Source organism: Hypanus sabinus, chromosome 16 (assembly GCF_030144855.1).
Source record: "Hypanus sabinus isolate sHypSab1 chromosome 16, sHypSab1.hap1, whole genome shotgun sequence".
Lineage (NCBI taxonomy): Eukaryota > Metazoa > Chordata > Chondrichthyes > Myliobatiformes > Dasyatidae > Hypanus > Hypanus sabinus.
Genome location: NC_082721.1, coordinates 49,921,080 through 49,948,886, shown reverse-complemented (window position 1 = coordinate 49,948,886; position 27,807 = coordinate 49,921,080). Strand labels below are relative to the sequence as shown.

At 44.9% G+C, this 27,807-nt stretch overlaps 1 protein-coding gene across 1 annotated transcript in view; it reads right to left on the bottom strand.

Moving 5' to 3' along the window:
• c16h19orf44 (chromosome 16 C19orf44 homolog) overlaps window positions 1-4,407 on the bottom strand; it is a 44,045-nt gene extending 39,638 nt beyond the window's left edge. The window contains exons 1-2 of the mRNA XM_059991709.1: window positions 4,304-4,407; window positions 1,375-1,506 (exon numbers count right to left, since the gene is read on the bottom strand). The gene's annotated coding sequence lies outside the window, so the exon portion shown is untranslated. The remainder of the gene's footprint in view (window positions 1-1,374; window positions 1,507-4,303) is intronic.
• Between the last annotated feature and the right edge of the window lie 23,400 nt (window positions 4,408-27,807).

Here is a 27,807-nt window from a genome sequence, read left to right as displayed (position 1 = left end):
GTGAGCTGCCCTACCTGCTAGCAGGTTGTGCCCAAGGGGGACCAGTGGGTCACAGGAGCTGTTCAGGTATGGCAAGTAGAATATGCAAAGCCTCTGCCACCACTGAATGAGCGATGATATGTGCTTACAATGGTGGACACATATTCTGGGGTTCTGGTGGCAGTGCTGTGGGGCCATGCTGAGCAGGAAAGCAGAATAAAAGGTTTACAACACTTGTCATTCATGTGTGGGATTTCCTGGGAGATCCAGTCTGACAATGGCTCAAATTTTGCAGAAGCTAAAGTCCAGGGGTAAGCTGTGGAGTCCAACATTCTGTAGGTGTTCCTCATCCCATACTACCCCTAGGCAGTAGGGATGATCAAGCATATGAATGGGCTGTTAAAAGAGCAAATTAAGTTACTGACTCCCACCCTCACCTTTCAAGGCTAAGTGTGCTGTAACAAGCAGTGGACAACCTGAACTCCCGGCCAGTGGGCCTGGGAGGGTGCCTGATGTCCCAGCACTTGGCAGTACCAGATCATCCAAAGGTAGAAGGGGTGGTGTTAGAGGAGGAATTGGGTAAGGTTTGGGTGCAACATCCACAGGGGCCATCAGAGCAGGGGCAGATTGTGGTGCATAGACCAGGGAATACACAATGATGTTACCAGGGCATAGTCTATCTAAATACCAGCACTTAAGCAGGAGGGATTAAGTTTTGTGTCTCCTTACATTACAGAATGGCAAAGTGGTAGGTGCTGACAACAGTGATGATGATGGTGGTCAGTACAACACATTCTTACAGATGGCATGTGATCATGCAAACCACACCAGCACTTTGACCTGAATAAGGGTGCCAATCCACACTGCAAAAAAAGGGGTGCCACTGTTACCAATCCCAGTTAACGACAAAGAACAGGACTGTTGAAAGAACTTGTCCAGCTTCTCTTGCCACTCTGGAGGTTGGTGAACTACTGCAGAACACTGGGTAGAAGCCAGTGGGCTGATAATTCTGGGTATCAGAGTGTTACAGTATAGTGGGGCATCTGTGGGGCCTACTAGCCTGTGGGCCATATGTCATGGTGCTTTGAGGGGTAGAATGTTGCAGTAATTATCAATCTTACCTGTTTATTGAAAGCAGTGGTAGCTAGGAATTAGCCTGTTTAGGAAGCATTGCAGCCGTTTGGCATCACAGCTCCAGCTGATGCTGTCATGGCATCAGTAGAATATAAATCTAGCATGCTGGGTCGCAACTGGTGCTGAGGGAACTGTGGAAGAGTGCAGGAGTGAGACAGAACCTGAGTGCACACTTTAGATAAGTATTTGTAATTGGGTGTAACTACAAGGCTTTACTGAATGTTTAATGTCTGTCGTCATGTAGATAAACCGTTAACTTACCTGTAGTAAGTGCCTTCTGTCCCCATTCACCAAACACACAAGAGTACGGATCCCAGAACATATCCCTGCAGAACACCACTGATCATCATCTTCCAGGCAGAATATGTTCCAAATACAACTAGCCTTTGCTTTCTGTGGACAAGACAATTTTGAATCCACACAGCAAAGTTTTCATTGTATCCCAGGCCTCATGATTTTCTAGATAAGCATACCATGAGGAACCTTGCCAAACGCCTTACTAAGATCTACATCGACCATTCTCTGCCTTCATCAATTTGTTTGGTCATAGAGCTCTACAGCACAGAAAAGGGTCCTTCAGCTCATCTAGTATGTGTCAAACTGTTATTTTGTCTCGTCGAATCGACCTGCACCTGAATCACAGCCCTCCACACCCCTCCTATTCATGTACTTATCCAAATTTCTCTTAAACATTCTTAATGTTGTTATAGCCTAGAGTGGTAATGGGGACAGAGTACCTATTAAACGCTCCCAATGGCATGTGCCTCAAATCGCATCTGATAACTAAGTCCAGCTCCTGGCCTTCACATATGGCTTGGCTACTAAACCTGGCAGAACCAAATTTTTTGACAGGAGAAGGGGCAAAGGTGAGTTACTGGCACCTTAAAACCAAGTCGAGTCACTTTTATTGTCATTTCGACCACAACTGTTGGTACAGTACATAGTCAAAATGAGACAACATTTTTTCAGGACCATGGTGTTACATGACACAGTACAAAAACTAGACTAAACTACGTAAAAAACACATAAAAAAAAACTACACTAGACTACAGACCTACCCAGGACTGCATAAAGTGCACAAAACAGTGCAGGCATTACAATTAATAATAAACAAGACAATAGGGCAGTAAGGTGTCAGTCCAGGCTCTGGGTATTGAGGAGTCACATTGGACAGATGGGGCTCGTCAGCCATGGTTGACAGTTCATCTAGACAGCAGGAGGAAAACTCTGATTTCAAACCTCCACTGCCTTGCAGCTATACCCACTCACAGGGAAGGCTTTGGGAGTAAACCCCAAGGGAAAAATCCAGAATTGGAGTCCCTAAGGAATTCATACATTGAGTCAATGCTGACTGACAACTCCTGCAATGGTGCTGGTACCAAACTGTATTGATCTTTGCCATTCCTTTGGGTTCTCAGATGCATGGAGAAAGGGAGCCTGCTACATGGGCAGCAGCTTGCTCTCCATATTGTACTGCCCAGGCCTGTGTATCTAGACAGCTAGGACGCAATACCCTTGGTCAACTCTGACTGATGGAGGCCTCAGCTTAAATTTAAAATCAAACTTGCATCCATCACTTTCACTAGCATTCTCACCATAATCTGTGTGGCATACACAAAGTACTGGAGGAATTCAGCAGGCCAGGCAGCATTTATAAAAGAGTACAGATGAAGTTTTGGGCCAAGACCCTTCAACAGGGCTGGAGAAAAAATGATGAGGAGTGGGGTTAAAATGTGGGGGGAGGGGAGGGAGAAACACAAGGTGATAGGTTAAAATGGGAGGGGGAAGGATGAAGTAAGGAGCTGGGAAGTTGATTGGTGAAAGAAATAGAGGGCTGGAGAAGGGGGAGTCTAAAAGGAGAGGACAGAAGGCTTGTGAAAGAAAGAAAAGTTGGGAGGAACACCAGAGGGAGGTGATGGGCAGGCAAGAAGATAAGGTGAGAAAGGGAAATGGTGAAGGGGGGTGTTGCCATGACCGGAAGTACAAGAAATCAAAGCCTGTTAGCATCTACCCTATCAATACCCCTTATAATTTTGTATATCTGTATCAAATCTCCCCTCATTCTCCAACACTCCAAGGAATAATGACCTAATCTCAAAGTCCAAAGTAAAATTTATTATCAGAGTATACACGTCACCACATACAACCCTGAGATTCTTTTTTCAGCAGGCATACTTAGCAAATCTATAGAACAGTAACTAAACAGGATCAATGGACAACAAATTGTGCAAATGTAGATATAAATAAATAAGCATGAAATGACATGGCAAAAGAGTCCTTAAATGAGTGTAGTTATCCCCTTTTGTTCAAGAGCCTGATGGTTGAAGGACAGAAACTGTTCTTGAACCTGGTAAGATTCCTTCTACCTGATGACAGCAGCAAAAAAAAGAGCATCCTGGGTGGTGATCTTTGATAATGGATGCTGCTTCTTTTTTTTCGGCAGTGTTTTATGTAGATGTGCTCAATGGTTGGGATCTGTTCAGCCTTTCCCTATAACTCAGGTCCTCAAACCCCAGCAATATCCTTGTAAACTTTCTTCTGTATTCTTACAACCTGTTTGATATCTTTCTTGTAGGTAGGTGAATGAAACTGCACACAATACTCCAAAGTAGACCTCGCCAACATCTTATAACAACTTCAACATAACATCCCAATTCCTGTACTCAATATTTTGATTTATTATGGTGGTGGCATCCGTCGGTCTTGAGAGACCATGGATCTGCGCCTGGAGTTTCCAGGGCGCAGGCCTGGGCAGGGTTGTATGGGAGACCGGTAGTTGCCCAAGCTGCAGGCCTTCCCCTTTCCACGCCACCAATGTTGTCCAAGTGAAGGGCACTAGGGCCCATGCAGCTTGGCACCGGTGACGTCGCAGAGCAATGTGTTGTTAAGTGCCTTGCTCAAGGACACAAACACGCTGCCTCAGCTGAGGCTCAAACCAGTGACCTTCAGGTTACTAGTCTGATGCCTTGCCCACTAGGCCATGCGCCAACTTGAATCGCCAATTATGAAGGCCAGTGAAAACAAAAAATGTTGTAAACATGTCAGGCAGCATCAATGGAAAGAGAAACAAAGTTAACTTTTTAGGTCCAAAGCACTGTCAGAACTAGAAAGAAAAACTGAGCCAAATATCACAGATGAAAGACTGACATAAATGGACAGCTCTGATAAGAGGAAAAAGGTGATTACCGACCGTCAGAAAATTCAATATTGAATCTTGAAGGAAGCGACATGACAAGATGGAAGACAAGGAGTTGTTCTTTAAGCTTGTACAGGCTTCACTATAACAGTATAAAAGGCTAGAGACGAAGAAGTTAGAATCTCCGCCTCACTGACGATCAACACTGGTGCACCTCAGGGGTGTGTGCTTAGCCCACTGCTCTTCTCGCTATATACCCATGACTGTGTTGCTAGGCATAGCTCAAATACCATCTATAAATTTGCTGATGATACAATCATTGTTGGCAGCATCTCAGAAGGGGACAAGAGGGTGAACATGAGCAAGATATGCCAACTAGTGGAGTGGTGTCGCAGCAACAACCTGACAACAACTAAGATGAAAAGAGCTGATTGTGGACTTCAGGAAGGGTAAGACAAAGGAACACCTACCAATCCTCACAGAGGGATCAGAAGTAGAAAGAGTGAGCAGCTAAAGTTCCTGAGTGTCAAGATCTCTGAGGATCTAACCTGGTCCCAAAATATTGATGCAGTTATAAAGAAGGCACGATAGCAGCTATACCACATTAGGAGTCTGAAGAGATTTGGTAGGTCAACAAATACACTCAAAAATTTCTACAGATGTACCGTGCAGAGCATTCTGACAGGCTGCATCACTGTCTGGTAGAGGGAGGCTGAAAGAAGCTGCAAAGGGTTGTAAATTTAGTCTGCACCATCTTGGGTATTAGCCTACAAAGTACCCAGGACATCTTCAAGGAGCAGTGTCTCAGAAAAGCAACATCTATTATTAAGGATCTCCAGCACCCAGGGCATGCCCTTTTCTCACTGTTAACATCAGGTAGGAAATACAGGAGCCTGAAGGCACCCACTCAGCGATTCAGGAACAGCTTCTTCCCCTCTAACCTCTGATTCCTAAATGGACATTGAACCTTGGACACTACCTCACTTTTTAAATATATATCATTTCTGGTTTTTGCATGATTTTTAATCTATTCAATATTTGTATACTGTAATTGATTTACTTATTTATTATTATTTTATTTTGTGTTTTTTCTTCGATATTATGTATTGCATTGAACTGCTGCTGCTAAGTTAACAAATCTCACGACACATGCCAGTGATAATAAACCTGATTCTGATTGGGATGGGGAACTAAAATGGGTGGCAACTGAAAGCTTCCTTTTCCTACCAATTTTGTCTGGCCTGTTGAGCTTGTCTCACAGCACTACTATTACAAAGAAAAAGAACTATTACAAGACAAAGAACTATAGTCTCATTCTAAATATCACGTTTACTCATTTGGTTTTATCCCAAAGAGGTTCCCTTTTGCCTATTCATCTTTACCTTCTCTGCTGTAGAAATTTAATTTTTCTCTCTGACAAAGGGTCATTGACCCAAAACTTCAACTATTTCCCTTTCCATGTATGCAGTCTGACCTGCTGAGCGTTTCCAACATTTTCTTTTTCATTATAGATTTCCAGATCTTTAAAAAATATTCTCATTGTGTATTTCAGCTCTCCTGAAAATGTCATTGAAAAATGTTGTACTAAAGTACAAAATCATTCTGTACCAATTGATGCGATTTGTCTCACTACTGAGTCTATGCAGGTTCTCAGAGCATTTCCATTCCATAGAACATTACAGCACAGAAATAGGCCTTTTGGCCCTTCTTGGCTGTGCCGAACCATTTTTCTGCCTAGTCCCACTGACCTGCACCTGGACCATATCCCTCCATACACCTCTCATTCATGTACCTGTCCAAGTTTTTTCTTAAATGTTAAAAGTGAGCCCTCACAGTAATCTCTCTCACATACCTATTAACTCCCCTGATTTTCCTGCTATCCATCTGTGATTTACTACAGCCAAATAACTTGCCAACCGGCACATCTTTGGGATCTAGGAGAAATCCAGAGCAGCTGAATGAGAGGATATACACACTCAATACAGATACCACTCTCAGTCAAAATTGAACCAGGGTAGCTGCACTATTACATCATAATAAGGAACCTTAAGGAAATATGTAAATCAGAACAACTTGTAGGGCCACAGGGTAATAAGAAGAGCAGGAATGGGCCTGATGGGATTGCTCTGCTGGGTCTAATGGGCTAAATGTCTACTTCAGCATAATAGTTGTGGATGGTGCCCTACAAAGTTATGGGGAAGAAATGTAATAAATATAAACACAGGAAATATAGAAACAGTAAAGATCTAGAGAGATTGCTCTGTGTGGAGAAAAGGAGGTTGAGAAAACTTACATTATGAGACAAGAGTGAGTAAAATGAGAAAAGAAAAATAAATGACATATTTGACACAAAGTATGTAAATAGATGTTTTGAAAATCAATGCAAAATGGAACAAAAACAAAAAGAAACATGTAGCACTCAAGACCATGTTATGAAAAGTGTACCTGAAGTTCATCTCCACAGACATTGACGCTTTCCAGTATACTTTGCCCAGAGAGTTGGGCCTAGGCTCTTGCTAAGGCAGAACTTGCCAGTCCACTTCTCTTAAACATGCTAACAAAATTAGAACACTTGATCAGGAAAGAGGCATTACTGAAAGACTGAGCAACACACACAAATTACCAGAGGAACTCAGCAGAACTGATGAAGGGAATCAGCCTGAAATGTCGACTGTTCATTTCCCTCCCTTAATACAGCTTGATATACTGAGTTCCTCTAGCAATTTGTATGGGTTGCTCAAAATTATCCTGCATCTGCAGAATCTTGTGTCTCCATTATTGAAAGATTTCCTTTTAAGAATTAATGATTATTTCCAAACATATTCTTTAACTCCAAAAATCCTCTAGCAGTTTTTATTAGCTTCAAGTGTTTGACTGCTAATGTACAGTTGTAGCCAGTGAATGGCACCATTTCACTCTTTAGCCCATACTACAACATCTGAAATTCCGGTGGGTCTATTCAGTCTTTTTCTATTTCTCATCTACACTGACAACATTACTGCAAACATTCAGCTTTACCTTATCACCATTGCATTTGAGCCTTCCAATGTACCTCACTGGTCACATTATGTTCTTTTAACATTGAGAACTTGATGAACAAAATTCCTTCAATTAGTTATTAAGACTAGAGCCACAGATTTATTTGTCCTATCAAACCCCATTCCCTAGTCACTAGGTCTCTTCTTGACAACTGTTTGAAATTGAATTCATCATTTGCAACTCCAGAGTCATTATTGGCCCAGACCTTAAGTTTCATACCTCAATCCATGGTAACACAAAGTACATTAATTCCATGTTTGTAACACAAACATGAGAAAATCTGCAGATGCTGGAAATCCAAAGCAATACAACAAACTGCTAGAGGAACTCAGCAGGCCAGGCTGCATCTATGGAAAAGAGTAGACAGTCAATGGCCTTTATCAGGACTGGAAAGAGAGTTGAGAAGTCAGGATAAGAAGGAACTGGGAAAGGGGGAAGCAGTACAAGGTGGTAGGTGATAGTTGAGACTGGGAGAGGTGGAAGTAGTACAAGGTGGTAGGTGATAGTTGAGACTGGGAGAGGTGGAAGTAGTACAAGGTGGTAGGTGATAGGTGAAACAGGGAAGGGAAGGAGAAGGGGATGAAGTAAACAGCTGGAAAATTGATTTGTGATAGAGATAAAGGGTTGGAGAAGGGGGAATCTGATAGGAGAGGGTAGAGGACCATGGAAGAAAGGGAAGGAGGAGGATCACCAGAGGGATTGCTGGGCAAATAAGGAGATAAGGTGAGAAGGGGAAACAAGAACAGGGAATGGTGAAGGGTGGGGCAATTACTGGAAGTTTGAGAAATCGATGTTCATGCCATCAGGTTGGAGGCTACCCAGACGGAATACAAGGTGTGTTGCTCCTTCAACCTGAGCATGGCCTCATCGCTGCAGTAGATGAGGCCATGTACTGACATAGAGGAATGGGAAGTAGAATTGAACTGGGTGGCCACCGAGAGATCCCACTTTTTGTGATGTACAGATGAAGGTGCTTGGCAAAGCAGTCTACCTATCCTCATTGGATCTCACCAATATAATGGAGGCCATACCAGGAGCACTGGATATAGCATATGACTCCAACATGCTCGTAAGTGAAGTGTTGCCTCACCTGGAAGGACTGTTTGGGATCCTGAATTGTAGTGAAAGGTGTAAGGGCAGGTATGGTACTTGTTCCACTTGCAAGGATAAGTACCAGGAGCAAGATCAATGGGGAGCGACGAGTGGAAGGGAATCATGCAGCTAGTGATTCCTGTTGAAAGTTGGGCGGGAAAGATGTGCCTAGTGATGGGATCCCAATGGAGATGGCGGAAGTTACAGAGAATAATGTGCTAGATGCAGAGGCTACTGGTGTGGTAGGTGAGTATAAGAGGAACCCTATCCCTGAGGTGAGGGCAGATAATGCATGACATAGAAGAGATGTGGGTGAGGGCAGCGTTGATGGTGGAGGAAGGGAAGCTCCTTTCTCTGAAAAAGGAGGATATCTCAGTAGGTCAGAATGAAAAACCTTATCCTGAGAGCAGATGCAACGAAAACAAAAAACTGAGAAAGGGAATGGCATTTTTACAAGTGACAGAGTGGGAAGAGGTATAGTCCAGATAGCTGTGAGAGTCAGTTGGTTTTTAAAAGATATCAGTAGATAAACTGTCTGCAGAGATGCAGACAGAGAAATTGAAAAAGGGGAGGGAGGTGTCGAAAATGGACCAGGTAAATCTGAGGGCAAGATGGAAGTTGGAGGCAAAATTGATTAAGCTGACCAGCAGCACCAATGCAGTCATCAATGTAGAGTAGGAAGAGATGGGGAGCGATGCTGGTGTAGGCTTGGAACTGTTCCACGTAGCTGACCAAAAGGCAGGCATAGCTGGGACCCATGCAAGTGCTCATGGCATAAAGGAAATGGGAGGAGCTGAAGGAGAAATTATTGAGGGTGAGGACCAGTTCCACCCAACGGAAGAACATGATTGTGGAGGGGAACTGGTAGGGTCTGTTGTCCAGAACAAAGTGGAGAGCTTTAAGGCCTTCTTGAAGGGGGATGGAGGCATATAGGGACTGGACATCCATAGTGAAAATGAGACAATTAGAGCCAGGGAACTTATAGTTATTGAAAAGATCAATAATGTGGAAAGAGTCGCGGATGTAGATAGGTAGGGACGACCCGGAGGGAATAAAACAGAGTCGAGATATGCAGATACAAGTTCAGTGGGGCAGGAATAAGCAAAAACAATGGGTCTACCTGGAGAGGCAGGTTTACGGAGCTTTTGGAGGAGGTAGAAAAGGGAGGTGTGGGGTGCAGGAATATGAGGTTGGTGGCAGTGGATAGGAGATCCCCACACCTGATCATATCAGAGCTGATATGATCTGGATGATGGGGTGGTAAATTGCATTAGTAAGTATGCAGATGATACTAAGGTAGGAGGCGTTGTGGATAATGAAGTAGGTTTTCAAAGCTTGCAGGGAGATTTAGGCCAGTTAGAAGAGTGGGCTGAACGATGGCAGATGGAGTTTAATGCTAATAAGTGTGAGGTGCTACATTTTGGTAGGAATAATCCAAATAGGTACAAATAGGACATACATGGTAAATGGTAGGGCATTGAAGAATGCAGTAGAACAGAGTGATCTAGAAATAATGGTGTATAGTTCCCTGAAGGTGGAATCTCATGTGGATAGGGTGCTGAAGAAATGCTGGCCTTTATAAATCAGAGCATTGAGTTTAGGAGTTGGGATGTAATGTTAAAATTGTACAAGGCACTGGTAAGGCCAAATTTGGAGTATTGTATACAGTTCTGGTCACCAAATTATAGGAAAGATGTCAACAAAATAGAGAGAGTACAGTGAAGATTTAATAGAATGTTACCTGGGTTTCAGCACCCAAGTTACAGGGAAAGGTTGAATAAGTTTATTCTTTGGAGCGTAGAAGGTTGAGAGAGGACTTGATAAAGGTATTTAAAATAATGAGGGGGATAGAGTTGACGTGGATAGGCTTTTTCCATTGAGAGTAGGGGAGATTCAAACAAGAGGACATGATTTGAGAGTTAGGGGGCAAAAGTTTAAGGGTAACACAAGGGGGAATTTCTTTACTCAGAGAGTGGTAGCTGTGTGGAATGAGCCAGTAGAAGTGGTAGAGGCAGGTTCAGTATTGTCATTTAAAGTAAAATTGGATAGGTATATGGATAGGAAAGGAATGGAGGATTATCAGCTGAGTGCGGGCCAGTGGGACTAGGTGAGCGTAAGCGTTCGGCACGGACTAGAAGGGCCAAGATGGCCTGTTTCCGTGCTGTAATTGTTATATGGTTATAAGGTCGGTGAAGGTGTGGAAGACAATGACCTTAGCAGAGTCCTGTTTGGGGAGTAAGTAAGAAGAAGTGTTCGAGAGTTGTCACCTGGCCTCAGCAAGTGAGTGGTCAATCAGCCATATGACTACATACTCTTATCTTTGGGTTTGATGGTGAGGTTGGGGTTAGTACGGAGATCGTGGAGAGCAACGTGTTCAGAAAGAGTGAGGTTAGAATTGGACCAAGGAATGTTAAAGTTGAGATGGGTGATGTCTCCAACTTTGTAATAATAAAAAAACATTTTCCCCATTGTTCTGGACAATTTTTGCTGAAATCTTCGTTCCTGTATTTGATCTCCAGAGTTTATTCCTATGATTTGCAAGAGCAATGTTACAGTAGTTATGCAGGATTTCAGTATGCAGGTAGATTAGGAAAATCAGGCTGGTCAGGATCCCAAGAGAGGGTATTTGTAGAATGCCTACAAGTTCACTTTTTAGAGCAACTCTTTTTAGAGTTTGTGGTTGAGCCTACTAGGAAAAAAAGCAATTCTGCATTGAGTGTTTAGTAATGAACCAGAAGGAGCTTAAGGTAAAGAAACCCTTGGTAGCAGTGATTATAATATGATAGAACTCACACTGCAGTTTGAGAAGGAGAAGCTAAAATCAGATGCACCAGTACTACAATAGAGTAAAGGGAATTACAGAGGCATGAGAGAGGAGCTGGCCAAAGTTGAATGGAAGGGGACACTAGCAGGGACAAAGACAGAACAGCAATGTGTGAAGTTTCTGGGGGTAATTCAGAAGGCACAGAATAGATACATACCAAAGAAAAAGACGTATTCTAAAGACAGGTTGAGACAACTGTGGCTGACAAGAAAAGTCAAATACAGCATAAAAGCTAAAGGAAGGGCATATAAAATTGCAAAAAAAAAGTTAGTGGGTAATTGGAGGATTGGGTAGCTCTTAAAAAACTAACAGAATAAAACTGAAAAGGTAATAAGGAGAGAAAAGATTAAGTATGAAGTTACGCCAGCCAATAATAAAAAGGATATCAAAAGTTTTTTCAGATATATAAAGAGTAAAATAGACAACACAGACAGTAGGTGCAGGAGTAGGCCATTCGGCCCTTCTAGCCAGCTCCACCATTCACTGTGATCATGGCTGATCATACACAATCAGTACCCTGTTCCTGCCCTTTCCCCATATCCCTTGACCCCGCTATCTATAAGAGCTCTATCTAACTCTCTCTTGAATGCATCCAGAGACTTGGCCTCCACTGCCTTCTGGGGCAGAGCATTCCACATATCCACCACTCTCTGGGTGAAAAAGTTTTACTGCATCTCTGTTCTAAATGGCCTACCCCTTATTCTTAAACTGTGGCCTCTAGTTCTGGACTCCCCCAACATCGGGAACATGCTTCCTGCCTCCAGCGTGTCCAATCCCTTAATAATCTTGTATATTTCAATCAGATATAAAAGAGAAACAAGAGTGGAAACTGAGGCTGGAGAAACAGGAATGGGGGAACAAAGAAATGGCGGATGAACCTAGTAAGTATTTTGCATCAGTCTTCACTGTGGAATATACCAGCAATTTGCCAGAAATTCAAGTGTCAGGAGGCAGAAGTGAGTGTAGTTGCTACCACTAAGGAGAGGTGCTTGGAAAGCTAAAAGGTCTGAAGGTAGGCAAGTCACCTGTACTGGATAGACCACACCCTAGGGTTCTGAAACAGGTAGCTGTAAAGATTGTGGAGCTATTAGTGGTGATCTTTCAAGAATTACTAGATTCTGGAATAGTTCCGGAGGAAAAATTGCAAATGTTACCTCATTCTTTAAAAAGGTAGAGGCAAAAGATAGGAAGTTATAGAAAAATAGAAAACATACAGCACAATACAGGCCCTTCAGCTCACAAAGCTGTGCTTAACATGCCCCTACCTTAGAACTACCTAGGCTTTACCTATTTTTCTAAGCTAAATTATAGGCCAATTCACCTGACTTCAGTGGTTGGGAAGATGTTGGAGTCCAGTATGGAGGGCGAGGTTTCATTAGACTTGGAGGAACATGATAAATTAGGTCAAAGTCAGCATGGGTTCCTTAAGAGGAAATCTTGCCTGACAAGCCATTGGAATTCCTTGAGGAAATAATAGGGAGGATACACAAAGGAGAATCGGTTGATGTTGTGTACTTGGATTTTCAGAAGGCCTTTGACAACATGCCACACATGAGACTGCTAAGAACCCATGTTATTACAGGAAAGATACTAGAACAGACAGAAGATTGACTGACTGTCAGAAAGCAAAGAGTGAGAATAAAGATGGTTGCAGGTGACTAGCGGTGTTCCACAGGGTTCAATGTGGGGACGCTTCTTTTCACCTTGATTTGGATAACAGAGTTTATGACTTTGTAGCCAAGTTTGCAGACATACACAAATAGTTGGAGGGGCAGATAGTGTTGAGGAAGCAGGGAGTCTGCAGAATAATTTAGACAGATCGGGAGAATGGGCAAAGAAGTGGCAGATGGAACATAGTGTAGCAAATGTTTTGAGAGGCTGGTCAAGGACTACATCCGCAGCATGCTACCACCCACACTGGACCCCTTGCAATTTGCCTACCAACACAACCGATCAACAGATGACACAATAGCTACAGCACCATCCTTACACACTTGGAGAAGAGGGATGCTTACATGAGAATGTTGTTCTTGGACTACAGTTCAGCATTCAACACCATAACTGCCTCTAATCTTGACAAGAAGCTCAGAGACTTTGGCCTTCACCCTATCTTGTACAGCTGGACCCTGGACTTCCTATCAGATTGACAGCAGGTAGTAAAAGTGGGTTCCCTCACCTCTGCCCCTCAACACAGGAGTCCCTCAGTGCTGTGTCCTAAGCCCCCTTCTTTACTCCCTGTATATCCATGACTGTGTCACCACCCACAACTCCAATCTCCTAATTAAGTTTGCTGACAATACTACATTGAGTGGCCTCATCTCAAATAATGAGGCAACTACAAAAAAGTCATCACCCTGACATAGTGGAGTCAAGAAAACAACTTCTCCCTCAAAGTCACTAAAACAAAAGAGTTGGTTGTGGACTACAGGAGGAATGGAAACAGGCTAACTCCTATTGACATCAATGGATCTGGGGTTGAGAGGGTGAACAGCTTTAAGTTCCTAGGCTTACACATCACCGAGGATCTCACGTAGTCTCTACATACCGGCTGTGTGGTGAAAAAAGCACAACAGCGTCTCTTTCACCTCAGACAGTTGAAGAAGTTTGGCAGGAGTCCCCAAATCCTAACGACATTCTACAGGGGCACAATTGAGAGCATTCTGATTGGCTGCATCACTTCCTAGTATGGAAACTGCACTTCCCTCAATCGCAGGACTCGGCAGAGGAGTGGTGCTGACAGCCCAGCGCATTTGAAAATGTGAACTTCCCACTATTCAGTGCATTTACAGGACAGGTGCGTAAAAAGGGCCCGAAGGATCATTGGGGACCCGGGTCACCCGAACTACAAACTGTTCCAGCGGCTACCATCAGGGAAACTGTACCACAGCATAAAAGCAAGGACCAAAAGGCTCCGGGACAGCTGCTTCCACCAGGCGAACAGACTGATTAATTCACACTGATACAATTGTCTTTCTATGCTATATTGACTGTCCTGTTGTACACACTATTTATTACAAATTACTATAAATTGCACATTCAGAAGGAGAATGTTACTCCTCATGTATGCAAACAATGTAAGAAGTAAAGTCAATTCATTAGGGATGTGCACGGTCATGCATTTTGGCAGAAGATATAAAGGCACGGATTATTTTCTAAATGGGGAGAAAATTCAAAACTCAGAGATGCAAAGGGACTTCGGAGCCCTCGTGAAAGATTCCCTGAAGGTTAATTTGCAGATTAAGTCAGTAGTAAGGAAGACAACCACAATGTTAGAATTCGTTTCAAGAGGACTAGAATATAAATGTATGTAATGCTGAGGCTTTCATTGTCAATGGGGGCATTGTGAGCAGTTTTAGATCCCTTATTTAAGAAAGGGTGAAGAATATTTGATGGCTCTAGGCCTGTACTCACTGAAGTTAGGAAGAATAAGGAGAACTCACTAAAGCCTATATTAAAAGGCCTAGATAAAGTGGACACGAAGAGGATATTTCCTATAGTGGGGGAGCCTAGCATCAGAGGGGACAGACTCAGAATAGAAGGACATCCCTTTACAACAGTGATGAAAAGGAATTTTTTTAGCCAGAGGCATGGTGAATCCATGGAATTCATGGCTACAGATTGCTGTAGAAGCCAAGTCATTGCTATATTTAAAGTGAAGGTTGATACGTTCTCGATTACTAAGAGTGTCGAAGGATATGGGGAGAAGGCAGGAGAATGGTGCTGAGAGAATAATGGAGTGGACTCGATGGGTGAAATGGCCTAATTCTACTGCTATATCTTATGCTCTAAGTAGCTTCCTTTGTTCTACTCTGTAAATTTGAGGGCATTCAGATTTCTGCAGCCTATATCCTAACTTGCACTGTCTTGTGCTTACTCATTTATCTCTAGACAAATGACTTGAAAACCAGGATGGGGCTTTGAAAATTAAATTTCTTCATTGTCCCTTCTTTATGATTCTTTATAATTACCTCTAGCTCTATAACTCTGAGATATCTGTCCTCTTCCATTTGTGGACAACTGCATCCCTAAATTTAATCTTTCCAACTTCAACTTCCAATCCCATAAATTCTGGAGTTGCCTCTGCTTCTTTCTTTCTCCCTCCTTGAAACTTCTCTAGTCATATTCTCTAAAATAATATCATGTGGCTTGTTGTCAATTTTGATTAATATCACAACAGCTCAGTTTCTCAAAGTGCTATTGGTTAAATGCCCTGTTAATAAAAGCTGTTATGGTGGGTTTTTTTTTTAGTTGCAGAATTTAACTGAAAATGAAAAAGGAAATTATGCAAGACTTTATAAACTTATCTAGACAGAGTAAGAGTAGCTGTGTAACTATTCAACATCTTAACACTTAATTTTCATCTTGAGCTCTAATTACTGTTTCTGCTACCTTCTATATTCCAACCTACATATTTATGGTGATTTGAAATATTCCAAATTGCTTTTCTATAAAGTCCACACCCTTCCCAATCATTACAAGCCTGAGAGTATCCAAATGAAGGAAAGGGGTGTAGTCTACTAGCACATGTGAAATGCTGTATTTTGCCAATGGCTTTTTAAAGTCAGCCAACATATTATGAAGGGTCTTGGCCCGAAGCACCAACTGTTTATTCTTTTCCATAGATACTGTCTGGCCTACTGAGTTCTCCAGCATTTTGTGTATATTGCAACATATTAATATTTTTACATGTTTCTCTTCTGAATAAAGTTAGCAATTGTAACCATAATAAGCTTGAGCTGATTTCAAATCAGCAACACTCCAAACACACCTTGCAAATAAGAGGAAATCCCAGTCTGTATGATACACTGCGAAGGGTGATTAAACTGCACTGTGTTTCTCCCAGATGTTACAACTATTCCAGACACCATGTGGCATCCAAGAATGCCTTAAACTCCAACTTTAAAATGCAAGTTATCCACAGTGATTGGGCCATTTGGAGTCAGTATTGATTTTCCCATAGAAGACGGAGGGTATTGCTATTCTTGCTGGAAGTCTGTGACAGATGGTGTTCTACAGGGTTCCATACTGGTATAAAAATTACCTGGATGAAAATGAGGATGGGTGGATTAGTAAGACTGGTGGTATTAGGAATAGCATTGAAGATTGTCAGGATACCACCGGGATATACATTAGCTGCAGATATGGGTGGAGAAATGGCAAATGGAATTTAGACCAGCAAAATGTGAGGTGCTGCACTTTGAATGATCAAATGTAACAGGAAAGTTCACAGTTAATGCCAGGACCCTTAACAGCTCTGATGTATCGAAGAGTTCAAGTTCGCAATCCCCTGAAAGAGGCTGCATGGTAAAGATAGCGTGGTAAAGAGAGCATATAGCATGCTTGCCTTCATTAGTTAAGGCACTGGATCCAGGAGTCAGAAAATTACATTGCAACCTTATAAAACTCTGGCTTGGTCACATCTGGGATATTGTACTCATTTTTAGTCACTTCATTATAGGGGAGATGTGCAGGGTATATAAAGACTTTGTCTGGATTACAAACCATGTGCTATGAAAAGAAGTTGGACAAACTTAGGTTGCTTTCTCTAGAATGGCAGAGGCTAAGGGGAGGCCTAACTGAAATTTATCACAGGCATAGCTAGAGTAGGCAGCCAGTGTCTTTCTCCCAGGATTGAAATATCCAATACTAGAGGGCATGAATTTAAAGAGAGAGGATAAATTAAAAGGAGACATGTAGGGCATGTTCTGTTTTCCATACACAGAAGATGGTAGGTGCTTGGAACACAATGTTAGGGTGATATGATAGAGGCATTTAAAGGGCTCTTAGAATATGCATAGAATGAAGGGCTCTGGGCATTGTGTACCCAAAAGGGATTAACTTAGTTAGGCATTTATTTGGCTAGGCACATGGTGGGCCAAAGGGCCTGTTCTTGTACTGTACTGTTCTATGTTAACAGTATCCAGGCACCATCTACAAGTTTATTGTCATTCAACCATACACAGCCAAACGAAACAATGTTCCTCCAGACCAAGGTGCACAACATTTCACTCACACACATATAATGTAATATTAACACAAATAAATGACAACACAAGTTAAAAAATGAACAGCATGATGCTACTGGCGCATCACACACGATAAAACATGGGTGGTATCAGGGAGCTGAGTAGTTCCACAGCCTAGGTGAAGAAGCTGTTTCCCAACCTTATGGTCCTTTTCCTAATGCTACCAGTGCTTCCTGCCTGATGGTGGGGGAGGTGGGGTGTGGTCAAAAAGATTGTCAGACAGATGGGAAGGATAACTGACAAAGCTAAAGGCTCTGCATACACAGTGCCTCTCAGATAGATGGAAGAGAGACCCTAATGATCTTTCAGCAATCATTGCAATGATTCGTAGGGTCTTGAGGTCAGATGCTTTACAATTCTTGTACCAGACAGTGATATTGCTGGTCAGGATGGTCAACCAGAAGCACAAATAGAGTATGCCAATGGATTCCTCAGTGATATTTCTAGTTATCTCTGACTTTCGTCACGCTTCTCTCAAACTTCACTAATTGGATTCCTCACAGGTACTTAAGCACATTTTAAATGGGTATCCACTGTCAATCAGCAGCTGAAAAGTCTGATTTGAAGTGCAATGAGCTGAAGAACACTGGGAGAAAATCATGGTGATTGCCTGGGAATTTACAGAACACTTTTCAAACATACAATGTAGTTTACAATGGGGTAAAATGCAAACATGAAAATAAAAGACAAAGATATTAGTTAAAAGCAAGGTGGCATTTAAAAGTGTCAACCGAGTCTTATTGTTTTAGGTATAGAGTTCCACAGTTTAGGAGCATAGTTCAAAAGAGCTGACCTGCTGATTATCTTTTCAGGGAGATCTTTTAAATTTAAGAGACTAGCAGAAGAAGAGCTGAGAGCTCCAATAGGATTATAAAACAAATGTGATTCTGTGATGTACTCTAGTCCCAGACCATTGAGAGGTTTAAAAACAAGTAGTAGAAGTCTAAATCAATTCCAAAATATACAGGAAGTTAATGTTAGTATGGGAGTGATATGTTCTCTCATCCTGGTTTCAGTTAAAAAGTCTAGAAGCAGTTCTAAATGAGTCGAAGTTGTCAAGATTGCTTTGAAAAAGCAAATAAAAACTGCATTGCAGTAACCTAATCTATTCAATATAAAGGCATGAATTTGTTCTTCAGCATCATTATATGACAGAAACAGATGCACCTTTGCAATATTTGTTAAGTGTAGAAATGCTGCTCTGGTCACTTTCTTTATGTGGGATTTAAAATTCAAATCTGAATCAAGGATAACACACAGGCTTGTTGCTTCGGATTTTACAAGGGGAACCAAGTCCCCAAGTTTATCAAGAAGTTGAACCCTTTTGTCTTTGGGACCAACCAAAAGTAATTCAGCTTTATACTTATTTAGTTTCAGGAAACTATTGCTTATCCAATTGTTTACTGCAGCCATCAGAGAAAATAAAGTATTATCATCATCAGGCTCAACTGAGATATACAATTGTGTGCCATCTGCATAATTGTGGAAATCAAGTTTATGCTCTCTAATGATGTCTCTTAAGGAAAAGACTAGGAGACCAAGACAGCTTCCCTGAGCAACACCAAAAGGTACATAGCGGCTCTTAGAAAATTAGTTTCCAAAAGACCAATATTTTCTCTTAAGATATACAAGTGAAATATCTTATTTTATCTAAGATACATGAGTGAAACCAGAGAGGCCAACCCAGTTCTCAAGGTGATTGATCATGATGTTATGGTCATTTAGATCGAGGAGAGCCAGAACTGAGACTCTGCTGACACCAGCACTGAGCCTATGTCACTGACAAGGGCCGTCTTCATGCTGTGGTTTACTCGAAGACCTGATTCTTCTACAATATTAGAATCAGAATCAGGTTTATTGTCACCAACATGTGACGTGAAATTTGTTAACTTAGCAGCAGCAGTTCAACGCAATACATAATAGAGAAGAAAAAAATAATAAATAAATCTTATTCGTTATACTTTATACAGCATACATATATTGAATATATTAAAAATCATGCAAAAAAACAGAAATACTATATATTAAAAAAGTGAGGTAGTGTCCAAGGGTTCAATGTCCATTTAGGAATCAGAGGTTAGAGGGGAAGAAGCTGTTCCTGAATCACAGTGTGTGTGCCTTCAGGCTCCTGTACCTCCTGATGTTAACAGTGAGAAAAGGACATGCCTGGGTGCAAGAGGTCCTTAATAATGGACACTGTCTTTCTAAGACACTGCTCCTTGAAGGTGTCCTGGGTACTTTGTAGGCTGGTACCCAAGATGGAGCTGACTAGATTTACAACCCTCTTCAGCTTCTTTCAGTCCTGTGCAGTAGCCTCTCTACACCAGTGATGCAGTCTGTCGGAATGCTCTGCACTGTACACCTATAGAAGTTTTTGAGTGTATTTGTTGACATACCAAATTTCTTCACACAACTCCTGTCTTGCTTTCTTTATAACTGCATCCATATGTTGGGACCAGATTAGATCCTCAGAAATCTTGACACCCAGGAACTCAAAGCTGCTCACTCTCTCCACTTCTGATCCCTCTATGAGGATTGGTATGTGTTCCTTCATCTCACCCTTCCTGAAGTCCACAATCAGCTGTTTCATCTTACTGATGTTGAGTGCCAGGCTGTTGCTGCAGCACCACTCCACCAGTTGGCATATCTCGTTCCTGTACGCCCTCTCGTCACCACCTGAGATTCTACCAACAATGGTTGTATCGTCAGCAAATTTATAGATGGTATTTGAATGATGCCTAGCCACAGTCATGGGTATAGAGAGTAGAGTAGTGAACTAAGAACACACCCCTGAGGTGCACCAGTGTTGATCGTCAGCAAGGAGGAGATGATAGCACCAATCTGCAGAGATTGTGGATTTCTGGTTAGGAAGTCGAGGATCCAATTGCAGAGGCCCAGGTACGGGGGGCCCAAGTTCTGCAACTTTTCAATCAGGATCGTGGGAATGATGGTTGACACATGGATTGTTTTTATTCAGAAAGTTGAGTTGGTTGAAAATCATTTTCTCAAGGATCTTGCCAGGAAGGGAATTTGACACAAGCCTGTAGTTAGCTAGTACTTCACTATCAAGGTTCAGCTTTTTAATAGTAGGGTTTTGACAACCACAATTTTGGAAGTATCTGGGAAAAACTCCAGTATCAAGGGATGTGATCATATCTTTTTCTAACAGAATTTAAAACACTATTAAAAGTGTGTTGGTCTTCATTAGTCAGGAGATTGAGTTCAAGAGCCATGAGATTATGTTGCAGCTCTATAAAACTCTGGTCAGACCACACTTGGGAGTGTGCTCAGTTCTGGTCCCTTCATTGTAGGAAGGATGTTGAAGCCTTCACGAGGGTGCAGAGAATTACCAGGATGCTGCCTGGAGTACATCTTATGCGGAAAGGGTTTCCTTTTTGGTGTGAGGGAGGATGCGAGGCGACCCAATAGAAGTTCATAAGATTATAACAGCGATAGATAGTAGGTAGCCAGTGCCTTTTTTCCAGTGCAGCAACGTCCAATATCAGAGGACATCCATTTAAGCTAAGTGAAGGAACATTCTGGGAAGACATCAGAGGCAAAGGTTTTTTCTCCCCTCACACAGAGAGTAGTAGGTTCCTGGAATGCACTGTCTTTGTTGGTGATAGCGGTTGATCTACTAGGAACATTTAAGAGACTTCTAGATAGACACATGATCTAAGAAAAATGGTAGTTTGTGGGCTGTATAGGAGGGAGGGGTAAGTTTGATCATGGAGTAGTTATTGTACAGGTTGGAGTAACACATGAACTCAATGGCCTGTACTGTTCTATGCTGGAAGTGAACCAGCATCACAAACCAAGTACACCCTAACCCAATAAGTGTCATTGCAGGAAAAATATATCTGATTGCCTACCCTGACAAAAGCCATTTATTCATCACCTAGATTGCACATTTCTGGGCTGCTAATCAAACCTGTCAGTCAAATCATAGCTGGAACCACAAAAAGAGTACAGGTACATTTTTAATTGGGGAAGGGCAAATTATGAGGCTATAAGGCTAGAACTTGCGGGTGTGAATTGGGATGATGTTTTTGCAGGGAAATGTACAATCGGCATGTGGTCAATGTTTGGGATCTCTTGCAGGATGTTAGGGATAAATTTGTCCTGGTGAGGAAGATAAAGAATGGTAGGGTGAAGGTACCATGGGTGACAAGTGAAGTGGAAAATCTAGTCAGGTGAAAGAAGGCAACATACATGAGGTTTAGGAAGCAAGGATCAGATGACTCTATTGAGGAATATAGGGTAGGAAGAAAGGAGCTTAAGAAGGGACTGAGAAGAGCAAGGGGGCATGAGAAGGCCTTGGCGAGTAGGGTAAAGGAAAACCCCAAGGCATTCTTCAATTATGTGAAGAACAAAAGGTTGGCAGGAGTGACAATAGGACTGATTAGAGATACAGGTGGGAAGATGTGCCCGGAGGAGTGAGCAAGGTCCTCAATGAATACTTCTCTTCAGTATTCACCAATGAGAGGGAACTTGATGACGGTGAGGACAACATGAGAGAGGTTGATGTTCTGGAGCATGTTGATATTAAGGGAGAAGAGGTGTTGGAGTTGTTAAAATACATTAGGATGGATAAGTCACCGGGGCCTGACAGAATATTCCCCAGGCTGCTCCACGAGGCGAGGGAAGAGATTGCTGAGTCTCTGACTAGGATCTTTATGTCCTCTTTGCCCACGGGAATGGTACCAGAGGATTGGAGGGAGGCAAATGTTGTCCCCTTGTTCAAAAAAGGTAGTAGGGACAGTCCAGGTAATTATAGACCAGAGAGCCTTATGTCTGTGGTGGGAAAGCTGTTGGAAAAGATTCTTAGAGATAGAATCTATGGGCATTTAGAGAATCATGGTCTGATCAGGGACAGTCAGCATGGTTTTGTTAAGGGCAGATCGTGCCTAACAAGCCTGATAGAGTTCTTTGAGGAGGTGACCAGGCATATAGATGAGGGTAGTGCAGTGGATGTGATCTACATGGATTTTAGTAAGGCATTTGGCAAGGTACCACATGGTAGGCTTATTCAGAAAGTCAGAAGACATGGGATCCAGGGAAGTTCGGCCAGGTGGATTCAGAATTGGCTTGCCTGCAGAAAGCAGAGGGTCATGGTAGAGGGAGTACATTCGGATTGGAGGGTTGTGACTGGTGGTGTCCCACAAGGATCAGTTCTGGGACCTCTACTTCTCATGATTTTTATTAACGACCTGGATGTGGGGGTGGAAGGGTGGGTTGGCAAGCTTGCAGACGACATAAAGGTTGGTGGTGTTGTGGATAGTGTAGAGGATTTCCAAAAATTGCAAAAAAACATTGATAGGATGCAGAAGTGGACTGAGAATTGGCAGATGGAGTTTAACCTAGAGAAGTGTGAGGTGATACACTTTGAAAAGACAAACACAAAGGCAGAGTACAAAGTAAATGGCAGGATACTTGGGAGTGTGGAAGAGCAGAGGGATCTGGGGGTACTTGTCCACAGATCCCTGAAAGTTGCCTCATATGTAGATAGGGTAGTGTAATATTAAGAAGTTAGCATCTCGTAGGCCACTTGTGACCCTGGCTATTTTTTAAAGGTCATAGCAGCTATGAGCTTGAGAAAAAGAGTATAAATGCACAAATGCTTTCTCATGAGATAAGCTGAGCAGGTGATAGCATCCTTGGGTTGCGATCTGCGCTTAACTTCAGTTTTGTTTAGGGTAACTTGTATTATTGCTTGATTAATTGCTGTGAGAAACTTATTGTGCCTTGTATTCCTTATGGCACCTGCAAGATGAGCATAAAAAAGAGTGGCTATTTCCAAGGGCAGGAGGCTTTGGATGGTAAGCCTGTGCCTGTCTGCATCCAGACATGGTAGCAATTAAAACTGTTAAACAAACAATTTATGACTAATAAAGTTAACAATACTCATCTGTAGAAAAACTAAGGGGGGGAGGGGTAATCCCACATGTATCTGTGTACGTGACTGCATGATATAAAAAGAACTGTATTTGCTTCAGGGGTTGGGGGAGACCCTCGAAGCAGCCTCCGAGAGAGAGTGCTTAAAGAGGGTTCTCTCGAATAACTTGCTAATAAAGAGCTAAAGTTACTTTCACCGTAGTATGTGGTGTCTTTGCATCAAGTAGATCGAAAGAAGTTTATAACAATTTGGCGAGCCAGCCAGGAGCTCAAGACAAGGTACATCCATAAAGACTGCATCAGTGGTTGACTCTGTGGCAACGACCTGAGGTGGATGGGCCCACGAGGTAAGATTTGCCTCGATCCCTCTCATTAGATGACCACTTTGGTGACCCTTTCGTCTGACGGGTGACCCTTTGACAAGCTCCTGAAGAGCCACAGTTAAACTACCCGAGTACTACGGTAACTCAGAAAGTGAGGTTCGAGTCCTCAAACTTAAGGTTAAGAAGGTGAGGTTCGAGTCCTCAAACTTCAGGTATCTGGGGTTAGAGTACTCAAATCTTTGAAGAGGTATAGTGGATAATATTGTCTGAAAGTGTCTGTCTCGGACACCATGCCTTAGACCGGTTGTTAAGAGGGGAAATCCCCCACGTGAAGGTCAGGACACTGAAGTGGGTGCAGAGAGACACAGCACTAGGTTAAAAAGGGTGAATAATCTGAATTCTGAAATGGGTCAGACCCTTGATAAATCGGGACATAATACTGCTTTATTTAAACTTTGTAAAGACAACCTGGGGGATGAAAATGATTTTCGCAGACTGTTGGTGTCATTAAATAAAAAACTAGGGATGAGATATGGCCACTAGGTGTCAGCTGGGATTTGGATAAATGTATCAAAGCAGAGGAAGTGCTGTGGAAACGGGGGTCTGCAGAAAGGTGGAAAATATTAATGTCGACAGGGAGAAGGACATGAAAGGAAAGAGAAGTGGGGAAATAAAAATGATCACAAATATGAAGTGGAGGTACTGTAGCGGTGTGCTACAAACAGCGCTAAAATTACGACACGGAGTCGGTAACTGCAGTCGAAGGAAAAACTTTATTCGAAAACTTCAGCCTCACTTTTAAGCCTCTGTCAACCGGCCCCCCATGGCGAAGAGGCTCCAAAGCTCTGTGCTCGCAAACCCCCGTAGGCTATCTAATTGTGAGTCGGTTCGCATACGCTAGGAAATGAGCCGCCACATAACCCCCCCCCAGAACCGGCGATACACCCCCCAATGTCCACAGCCTGGGCCAGAACCTGCTTGGGAGGTCGGCCTCTGCGCCGAGGCGCCGGAAACTCGGCCGGTTGCGCCAGGTCCACATGGGCCGGCTTGAGGCGGTCCACCGTGAAAACCTCCTCCTTCCCCCCAACGTCCAGCACGAACGTGGACCCGTTGTTCCGGAGCACCGTAAACGGCCCCTCGTATGGCCGCTGCAGCGGTGGCCGATGCCCGCCCCTTCGTACAAACACAAACTTACAGTTCCGTAGGTCTTTGGGTACGCAGGTCGGGTGCCGCCCATGCTGTGAAGTGGGTATGGGGGCCAGGTTACCGAGCTTCTCGCGAAGTCTGCCCAGGACTGCAGCGGGTTCTTCCTCTTGCCCCCTCGGGGCTGGTAGGAACTCCCCGGGGACGGCCAGGGGCGCGCCGTATACCAACTCGGCCGACGAGGCGTGCAGGTCGTCCTTGGGCGCTGTGCGGATGCCGAGAAGGACCCAGGGAAGCTCGTCCGCCCAGTTGGCTCCTCGCAGGCGGGCCATGAGGGCCGACTTCAGGTGACGGTGGAAACGCTCCACTAGCCCGTTCGACTGTGGGTGGTAGGCAGTGGTGTGGTGCAGCTGAGTCCCCAAAAGGCTGGCCATAGCTGACCACAGGCTGGAGGTGAACTGGGCGCCTCTGTCGGAGGTAATGTGGGCTGGTACACCAAAGCGGGATATCCAGGTGGCGATCAGGGCTCGGGCGCAAGATTCGGAGGTGGTGTCGGTGAGCGGGACCGCCTCTGGCCATCTTGTGAACCGGTCCACGATAGTCAGGAGGTAACGCGCTCCGCGCGACACTGGCAGGGGGCCCACGATATCCACATGAATGTGGTCGAAACGCCGGTGGGCGGGATGGAACTGCTGCGGTGGGGCTTTGGTGTGCCGCTGAACCTTGGCCGTCTGGCAGTGCATGCACGTCCTGGCCCATTCACTGACCTGTTTGCGGAGTCCGTGCCAAACGAACCTGCTGGAAACCATCCGGACAGTTGTCCGGATGGAGGGATGCGCCAAGTTATGAATGGAGTCGAAAACACGTCGCCGCCAGGCTGCGGGGACGACCGGACGGGGCTGGTTGGTGGCGACGTCACAGAGTAGGGTCCTCTCACCTGGGCCCACGGGGAAGTCCTGGAGCTGCAAACCAGAGACTGCAGTCCTGTAACTCGGAATCTCCTCATCTACCTGCTGTGCCTCTGCCAGTGCCTCAAAGTCTACCCCTTGGGAAAGGGCATGAACGGTAGGGCGAGAGAGCGCATCCGCCACGACATTGTCCTTACCCGAGACGTGCCGGACATCCGTTGTGTATTCAGAGATGTAGGACAGGTGGCGTTGCTGGCGGGATGACCAGGGGTCGGATGCTTTCGTAAACGCAAAGGTAAGCGGTTTGTGGTCCGTGAACGCGGTGAAGGGCCGACCTTCTAGGAAGTACCTGAAATGCCGGATTGCCAGGTAGAGCGCCAACAGTTCCCGGTCAAAAGCACTGTACTTGAGCTCGGGTGGCCGCAGGTGTTTGCTGAAAAACGCCAGGGGTTGCCAGCGACCTGCGATGAGCTGCTCCAGCACCCCACCGACTGCCGTGTTTGATGCGTCCACTGTGAGGGCGGTAGGGGTGTCCATTCTGGGATGTACTAGCATTGCGGCGTCAGCCAAAGCTTCCTTCGTTTGAACGAAAGCGGCGGCGGACTCCTCGTCCCAGGTAATGTCCTTGCTCGGACCCGACATCAGGGCGAACAGGGGGCGCATGATCCGGGCAGCTGAAGGGAGGAAGCGGCGGTAGAAATTGACCATACCTACGAATTCCTGAAGGCCTTTGACCGTGGTGGGTCGGGGGAAGTGGCGGACCGCATCTACCTTAGCGGGCAGAGGGGTTGCCCCGTCTTTAGTAATCCTGTGGCCCAGGAAGTCAATGGTATCAAGTCCGAACTGGCATTTGGCAGGGTTAATTGTAAGACCGTACTCACTCAGTCGGGCGCAGAGTTGACGGAGGTGGGACAGATGCTCCTGACGACTGCCGCTGGCTATGAGGATGTCATCCAAATAGATGAACGCGAAGTCCAGGTCCCGTCCCACCGCGTCCATTAACCGCTGGAACGTCTGTGCGGCATTCTTCAGGCCGAACGGCATGCGGAGGAACTCGAAGAGGCCAAACGGGGTGATGAGAGCCGTCTTGGGGACGTCGTCAGGATGCATCGGGATTTGATGGTACCCTCGGACAAGGTCGACCTTGGAGAAGATCCGGGCGCCGTGCAGGTTTGCCGCAAAGTCCTGAATGTGCGGCACAGGGTAGCGGTCCGGTGTGGTAGCCTCGTTCAGCCTGCGGTAGTCGCCGCACGGTCTCCAGCCCCCCGTCGCTTTGGGCACCATGTGCAGGGGGGAAGCCCAGGGGCTGTCGGACCGCCGGATGATCCCCAATTCCTCCATTCTCTGGAACTCCTCCTTCGCCAGTCGGAGCTTGTCCGGGGGAAGCCGCCGAGCACGGGCATGGAGGGGTGGTCCCTGTGTCGGGATGTGGTGCTGTACGCCGTGCCTGGGCATGGCTGCTGTGAACTGCGGTGCCAGAACCGATGGGAACTCCGCCAGGACCCTGGTGAAGTCGTTGTCGGACAGCGTGATGGAGCCGAGGTGAGGGGCTGGCAACTGGGCCGCGCCCAGGGAGAACGTCTGAAAGGTCTCGGCGTGTACCAGTCTCTTCCTGGGCAGGTCAACCAGCAGGCTGTGAGCTCGCAAAAAATCCGCACCCAGAAGCGGTTGGGCTACGGCGGCCAGTGTGAAGTCCCACGTGAACTGGCTGGGGCCGAACTGTAGCTGCACCTGACGGGTGCCATAGGTCCTTACTGTGCTGCCATTCACGGCCCTCAGGGGGGGACCCGGTGCCCTGCTGCGGGTGTCGTAACTCGTCGGAGGTAAAACGCTGACCTCAGCCCCAGTATCGACCAAAAAGCGGCGTCCCGACCTGCTATCCCACACATACAGGAGGCTATCCCGATGGCCAGCCGCCGTAGCCATCAGCGGCGGCTGGCCCTGGCGTTTCCCGGGAACTTGCAGGGCGGGCGGCAACGGCGGGCTTCTGCGCCCCACCGCTGGTGGTAGAAGCACCAGTGGCCATTGGGCCGGGGGTTAGTGGGCTCTGCGGCTGGGCCTGGACTGGTTTGCTGCCGGGAGCGTGGCTGGGAGACCTGTGCGATGGACGCCCCGCTCACCTTTTTGGCGTTCCACAGCAAGTCCGCCCGGGCTGCCACCTTCCGGGGGTCACTGAAATCCGCGTCGGACAGCAGCAGGCGTATGTCCTCGGGCAGCTGCTCCAGGAATGCCTGCTCAAACATGAGGCAGGGTGTGTGTCCGTCGGCGAGAGACAACATCTCATTCATTAAAGCCGATGGAGGTCTGT